Here is a 7,102-nt window from a genome sequence, read left to right as displayed (position 1 = left end):
TGTATGCATTTGCTAAATTTATTTTGTTTCCAAATTTTTAATAAGCATGTGATGAACTTAGTCTAATTGTTATGATAGATATTAAACATTACATGTTGTTTCTTCTCTATTAGGTCTACCTTTGTCGTATTATGTATTTGTTGTATTAATGAATCCTCAATATTTTAGCAAGCACATCCATTTGAGTGGGGTCAACTATTTGTGAAGGTTGCATGATTTGTATACTTCAAATTAGAAAGTGTTGGTTGTGTATAATGTTCAGCTACACATAACATCATTTGTAAAGTTAAAGGGAAATGGTAAACACAATATGACAACACGTGCAGAATATGAAACGTCACTAGTTTTATTAAAAGAATAAACTTTAATAAAATGTTGCCATTTTAGTTTCCTTTTCTATGAAGAAGTCATGCAAAATATGTTTATTATTATTATTATTATTATTGAAATTATGATAATGATAATGGCTCTATATTTCATATTGCATACAATTTTACACTGAGGACATGTCACAGACGTAGGGATGTGCAAATTAGTTGGTTCAAAGGGATAGGATTTAGGGAAAGGGTAGGATATAGGGAAGAAATCTATTGGTTCGAAGGGGTAGGATTTATTAACATTGAATGTAAGAGGAGCATGACATATCGAAAATTAGATCTTCTTGCCTTCTGATTAAGGACTCCGTGACGCGCTATTAGATGACAACAATCAAATCCACCTATTATCTCCAACCCCAAAACTCAAAGCTAAAGACATTGTATTTTATAGAGTACAACCCATCAATTGTGTACTATAGGGACATGTATGTGAATTTAGGTGCAATCCCAAGAGGAATGATGAATTGGGTATTTAAAAAATTCTTGGTCTTGAGATCCTAATTTTGAAAATCACAACTTCACAAGCACAAGCTAAGTGACTTTATCAAATAATCAATATTACCCAATCAATCACAAATGTAATGAATATTCAATTCATACACAATAAGCAAATAATCATATGCAAGCGGAAATTTAAATAAGTTAAGGGAAGAGAGATGCAAACACAGTTTTTACAAGGTTTGACCAAACCCAACCTACATCCTCACCTTGGGTAGTTTACCCAAAGATTTTACTAATTTGCTTCTTTAAACCCAGGCGAATTTTTCCATTACAATCCGCTGCTTACAAGAAGCGTAGTTTCCTCCTAACTATTTGCTGCCTATAAGAGGCGTAACTTCCTCCTCACGATTCACAAATCGAACCGTTAATACAAATAATGAATAAAATTTTTTGAACACTCAGACACTTTTTAATAAGCTAATGAGTACAATCAGGTTTAAGCACTCTCACAAGATATAATATGAAGTTCAAAAGAGAATGTATTTTTCTTAATGATGTATATGAAAAATATGATATTTACGTGAGAAATATGTATATGAATGATACCTTCAAGATCTAATCGTTATTCAATATTTCCCAAAAAAAAATGACTTCTTAAAAATACATGCTTTGGAGATCCTAGAGTTAGTTTTCAAATATCTTTAGCAAGAATAATAAAATCTTTGAATAAGAATATAACTTTGAATGTCACAAAGATTTAAACTTTTGCCTTCAAATACCTTTTGCAGAAAAATATGAAATCTTTTGAATAAAAAAAATATATACCTTTGAATATAACAAAAGATTTTTCAACCAAATATATAGAACACTAGGGTTCTTGCTCCAAATATATAAAAGAATACAGGAGTAGATGAGCTTATAAAAATAAGATTGAATGCTCAATAATAAACTTAACCAAACCTTAATATCAAACCATTTTTTTTGTAAGATGATATGAGTGTAAACACTTGGATCTTGAAGATAATAGTGACGAATGCCCAAACTTGATGTGAATGCTTTGGAATGAAGGCAAAGGTTAGCAAAAGGTGTTAAGCTAGGGTTTTGGGTTGATATTTATAAGTATTCTCGACATCTAAAAGATTTCTGGCCGTTGGATCATTGAAAATATTTTTAATAATAAAAAATATGTTTGTTTCAGTGCTAGAGCGTTGTTCTGCCTGACAGACTCGTCCATGAATGTTTGTACCAGTTGACAAATGTCCTTTAGTCGCTCCTCGACGAGAACAGGGGATTCGGCGACGAGTGGGCTGTTTGAGAAAACTAGGGTCTTGGTATTTTCTCGTCGACGAGATGACTCACTAGTCGACGAGTGTACTATACTCGCTCGTTGACTACTCCATGTGGCTAGTCGACGAGTGCCTTGTTTTTCAGCCCTATGATCCTTCTAAAATGCAGATGCACCCTATGACAAATGCATATGAATATTTCATGAAAAACATGCATCCTAGGGTTGGTCTATATGTCTTTTGAGCTTTCAATCATATCTTATGAAATATGCAGATACAATCAAACCTAATGCTGATTACAACTAAAAATCTGGATTGCCTTTATCCTTTTGCTCTTCTACTTCCATGGGTTGAGCCAAGCCATTTGCACTTGAAATTCTCATGGCTTCCATAGCGTACTTATCATTCATGCATGCTAAGTCATGATCCTATTCAAAATCTCAAATGCACAGGTCAAATATCAAGTGATTTGTCATTATCAAAACAGGATTGGACTCATAGAGTCAACAATGTACTTGTTGTGCAAATCAATGCACAACAGAAACAAAAGATCTCACAATGCAGCATTCAATAGTGAAATATACAAAAAAAAAAAAACACAATCACACAGAGTATGAAAGCAATAAAACAATGACATGAAGAATTACATGATTTGTCAATGCCTACATCCATAGGAGCAAACGACAGTGTTTTTCACTATCTCATGTCCAAAGACATGAACATTACAAAGTTACAAATACCATGTATATATAACCCTCTTAAAAGTTTTCCCCCTGAAACCTAACCCATACAACTTTCTAAATTCAAAATTCGAAAACCAACGTTGAGTTACCAAGCCAAACCATCAATGCTTTAATACCAAAAGCAAACAGTCGAAGTAACAGCACCAAAACAGTCAATTGTTTCTTGTCATCCTGAAAAAACCGTCAAAGGGTTGCTCCTACAAACCACATCTGTTGTTGTCTACCATGTTTTCTCATTGTACTTGTGTTCCACTCAACATATGAACCATATATTACAACAATCTCCATCTTGGCGAATATACATCCCTTAGGAGAAAGACGAAAACATAACTCGCTGCTCCACCTAGGACAAAAATCCGTATAGGTTAGGATCGCCTCCCATCTAACAACTGGGGACAAAAACCAAGCCCAAGCAATGCTTGAACTTGTCCATGATAGCTTCAACTATTGTCAAAAACCTCGACTCAAGTGTAGATAATACAACCGGAGAATGTACCTTGAACTTCCTACCTTACCCACAACAGTAAACACATACCCCTTTGTAGACCTCCTGTCATCCATGTCCCTTGCATAATCTGTATCCACAAATCTCATACCTGGCGGATCACTCTATTGCCTGACAAAACACCCCGCTGTGCTGGCATAGGGGACCTTTGACATATCTCGAACATCATTATTCGTCCTTGGGCACTAAGCGGTAGACAAATAAAAATGATTTGCCAACAATGTATTGGTGATCGGTTTAACTATGCTAAACCTCTCAAATACCTTCTCCACAAAACCACCCTGAGACAATCATAATCTCCCTACAGTTTTGTCCACAAAGCCACCCTAAGATAACCCCAATCTCTCTACAGTTCTGTCCTTATGAATCTCAAACCCAAGAATCTTCTTGGTCATACCCAAAACCTTTATGTCAAATTTTTTTTCTCAATAGAGTTTCCAATTGATTAACCTCAGTCAAAGTCTTCCCAACAACTAAAATGTCATCAACATAAAATAACAGAAAAATTACTCACTTGCATCTTGTTGCCCTCTTCCCATCTAGAAGCTTAACTAACTCCCACATCTGATTCTTTTGCAATAACTCCATCACCTCCACCATATCACTTATCCCTATATTTCCCTTTACTATGCATTGCATCTTGAAAAATAGTAGGAACCTTGCTGGTAGTAATTAATGCATAAGACACCAGATCATCAAATTCATACCATAATGGTAGCCTATTGGTGCATCTAGGCCCACTATGATCATGCTAGTCTTCTGAGTTAAAATTCCTTGCATTATTAACAATGTCATTTTTGCCTGAATCTCCAACTTCGCTTATATCACATGCTCATTGCTACTGCAATTTTCTCGCACCTATTTCTCTTTATTTACCTGACTACGTTGCACCGTGGCTTTCTCACCAAAAATCATGTCTCCACTGATCACCACCTTATTGCCATTGGATCACACAACTTGAACCTACCTTTCTTATACCCTAAAAATATGTACTGTCTAAACTTTTCACCAAGCTTAGATCTCACCTCACTATAAACATGCACAGCTGAACATTCAAACACTCTCAAACCGGAGTAATCTACCACATTACTTGTCCACACCTCTTCTACAACTTTCTTATCTAGTGATACCCTTGGCGATTGGTTAATTGAGAATACACCAAACTAACTAACTTTACCAAGAAGTTCCTTGCAAACCCTACATACAACCTACCATGTTGATCACAAAAATCCTTGAACACTAGAGTACTTAGTTCCAATGTCTGACTTGAGGATCTTTCTTCTGATCTAGTTTTCTACCTCAGCCACAAGTTAAACCTAGAAAACATCTTCGACTTGTGTAGTATGAAGTACACCAAAATCTTTCATGATAAACTCACAAAGTACATATGTACACCCCATGATGTTATCCTCACCGATCCCCAAATATATGAATAAATGTAGTCACCCATATGCCCTAACCGCATATGCCACAAAATAGTATTATCTGACTCAGATTCTATATCTATAGCTCCACCTATAATTGTGGTACTTGGTAGTACACATATATTTCTGCTAATTTATGTCACTTCAGCACCATCAAGTCACCTTCACACACCTTTATTATCTCCATTTTAGACTTGTAACTATACCTGTTACAATCTAAAGTGCCCAATAAAATCACATTCTTCCGTACATTTGGTACATGCCCTACATCACATAATGTTCTCACAAACCATCATACATTTTAATTTTGACATTTTCTATTCCAGTAATTTTGCATGAAGCATCATTTCCCATTAGAACAGAACCTGAATTTACTGTACCTGTAGGTGTTGAACCAATTTCTAGTTGGTGTCATGTGATAAGAACATCCTAAATTTAGGATCCAAGAATTTGTGAGACATTCTGAACCTAATGAAATAGAAAGCATATCACCATCACTGCTCCCTAAGTCTTCTTCTTCCATTACATTCGCGGATTTTGACGAATCCTCTTGATTTTATGCATTCCCTTCTTCCATTTCGGACACTTCGATTTTATGTGCCTAATTTTCTTGCACTTAAAATACCTTATATCCTTCTTCTTCTCGAGTTGCGATCGAGATCCACTCCGAAACTTGCGTCTCCCACGTTTCTGGTTACCCTTCACCACAAGCCCTTCGACTTGTGAAATTTAATCGCATGTTGTTTTCTTCTGATGAAAACCCAACAGAATGCTCGTTACCTCTTCCAAATTCAAGGTTTCTTTATCCCATGTTAGAGTTGTAATACGATTTTCATACGTGTGAGATGCATGTAGGAAATTCAATAGCATCAATACCTTGTCTTCTTCCTTGAACTTCACATCAACCCGCATCAAATCACTTACAATCTGATTGAATGCATTGATGTGTTGGTTCAAATCTGAACCCTCCACCTTCTTAAGTCAATGCAATCTTTTCTTAAGAAACAATTTGTTTGATATAGACTTATACATATATTGACTTTCCAATTTTTGTCAAACTACTACTGGAGAATTCTCATTCATGATGTGATACAACACGTCATCAGCCAAACAAAGCCTGATAGTCGACACAACCTTTGCTTCTGATTCCTTCCAACTTGTTTCATCCATGTCTTCCGCTTGACCTCCATATAATGCCTTCACCATACCTTGCTGCACTAACAGATCATTAACCCTACTCTGCCATAGTCCAAAGTTTCCCATTCCATCAAACTGAACAACATCAAACTTTGTAGAATAAATTCCAGAAGTCATTACAATAATGTTCTGATACCAATTTGTTGTGCAAATCAATGCGCAGCGGAAATGAACGATCTCACAATGCAGCACTCAATAGTGAAATATATAGAAAACACAATCACACAAAGTATAATGAAAGCAATAAAATAGTTACACAAAGAATTATGTGGTTCAGCAATGCTTACATCCATGAGAGAAAACGATAGTATTTTTCACTATCTTTTGTCCAAAGACATGAACATTATAGAGTTACAACATATACCATGTATATATAACCCTCTCGAAGGTTTTCCTCCCAAAACTCAACCTATAAACTTCCCAAATTCAAAAATCAAAAACCAACGCTAAGTTATCGATCCAAATCGTCGACGGTTTCAGATATACCATTGACGGTTTAATATCGAGAGCAAATAGTCGAAGTAAGAGCACCAAATAGCCGACTATTTCTTGTCATCTTGACAAAACCGTCAATGGTTTGCTCCTACAAACCACAGTTGTTGTTTTCTACCATGTTTTCTTACTGTACATCCATTTCACTCAACATACAAGTCATATATTACAACAGTAGCCATATCATATTAACTATGCAAAATAGTTTGTTGTTTTCTTTATAGATTTCAAAGTAACACAAAAAAAATAATTTTCCAATTAATCGAAGTCTAAAGTATACAATTTTCTATTTTGGAAGGTCTTTATTATTTCCTAATGGCCGGTCTAAATGGCAAGAAGCTCAAACAGTGTTCTAGTAACTATGTTGTTGTATATGGGGGAGGGATTATCACAGGAGTAGATGATGTTAGTTATAGTAATAAGCTTGTTCGAGAAATTTGAATTGGCAATATGACAAAATTAAATAAATTTTATGTGGAGATATACAAATATTTGCATATTGATCCAAACCGATACGCATTGCAGGCGACCGCAAGATACCCTCTACGTGGGTTAACTAGTACAGTACTCTATGAGGCTATTCCTATAACAGATGACTATGGTCTATGCATTTTGTTAGATGCACATAGCTTCAGCG

The sequence above is a fragment of the Malania oleifera genome, chromosome 2, assembly GCF_029873635.1.
Source record: "Malania oleifera isolate guangnan ecotype guangnan chromosome 2, ASM2987363v1, whole genome shotgun sequence".
In the NCBI taxonomy this organism is placed as follows: domain Eukaryota; kingdom Viridiplantae; phylum Streptophyta; class Magnoliopsida; order Santalales; family Ximeniaceae; genus Malania; species Malania oleifera.
Note: the sequence above shows the minus strand (reverse complement) of the source record.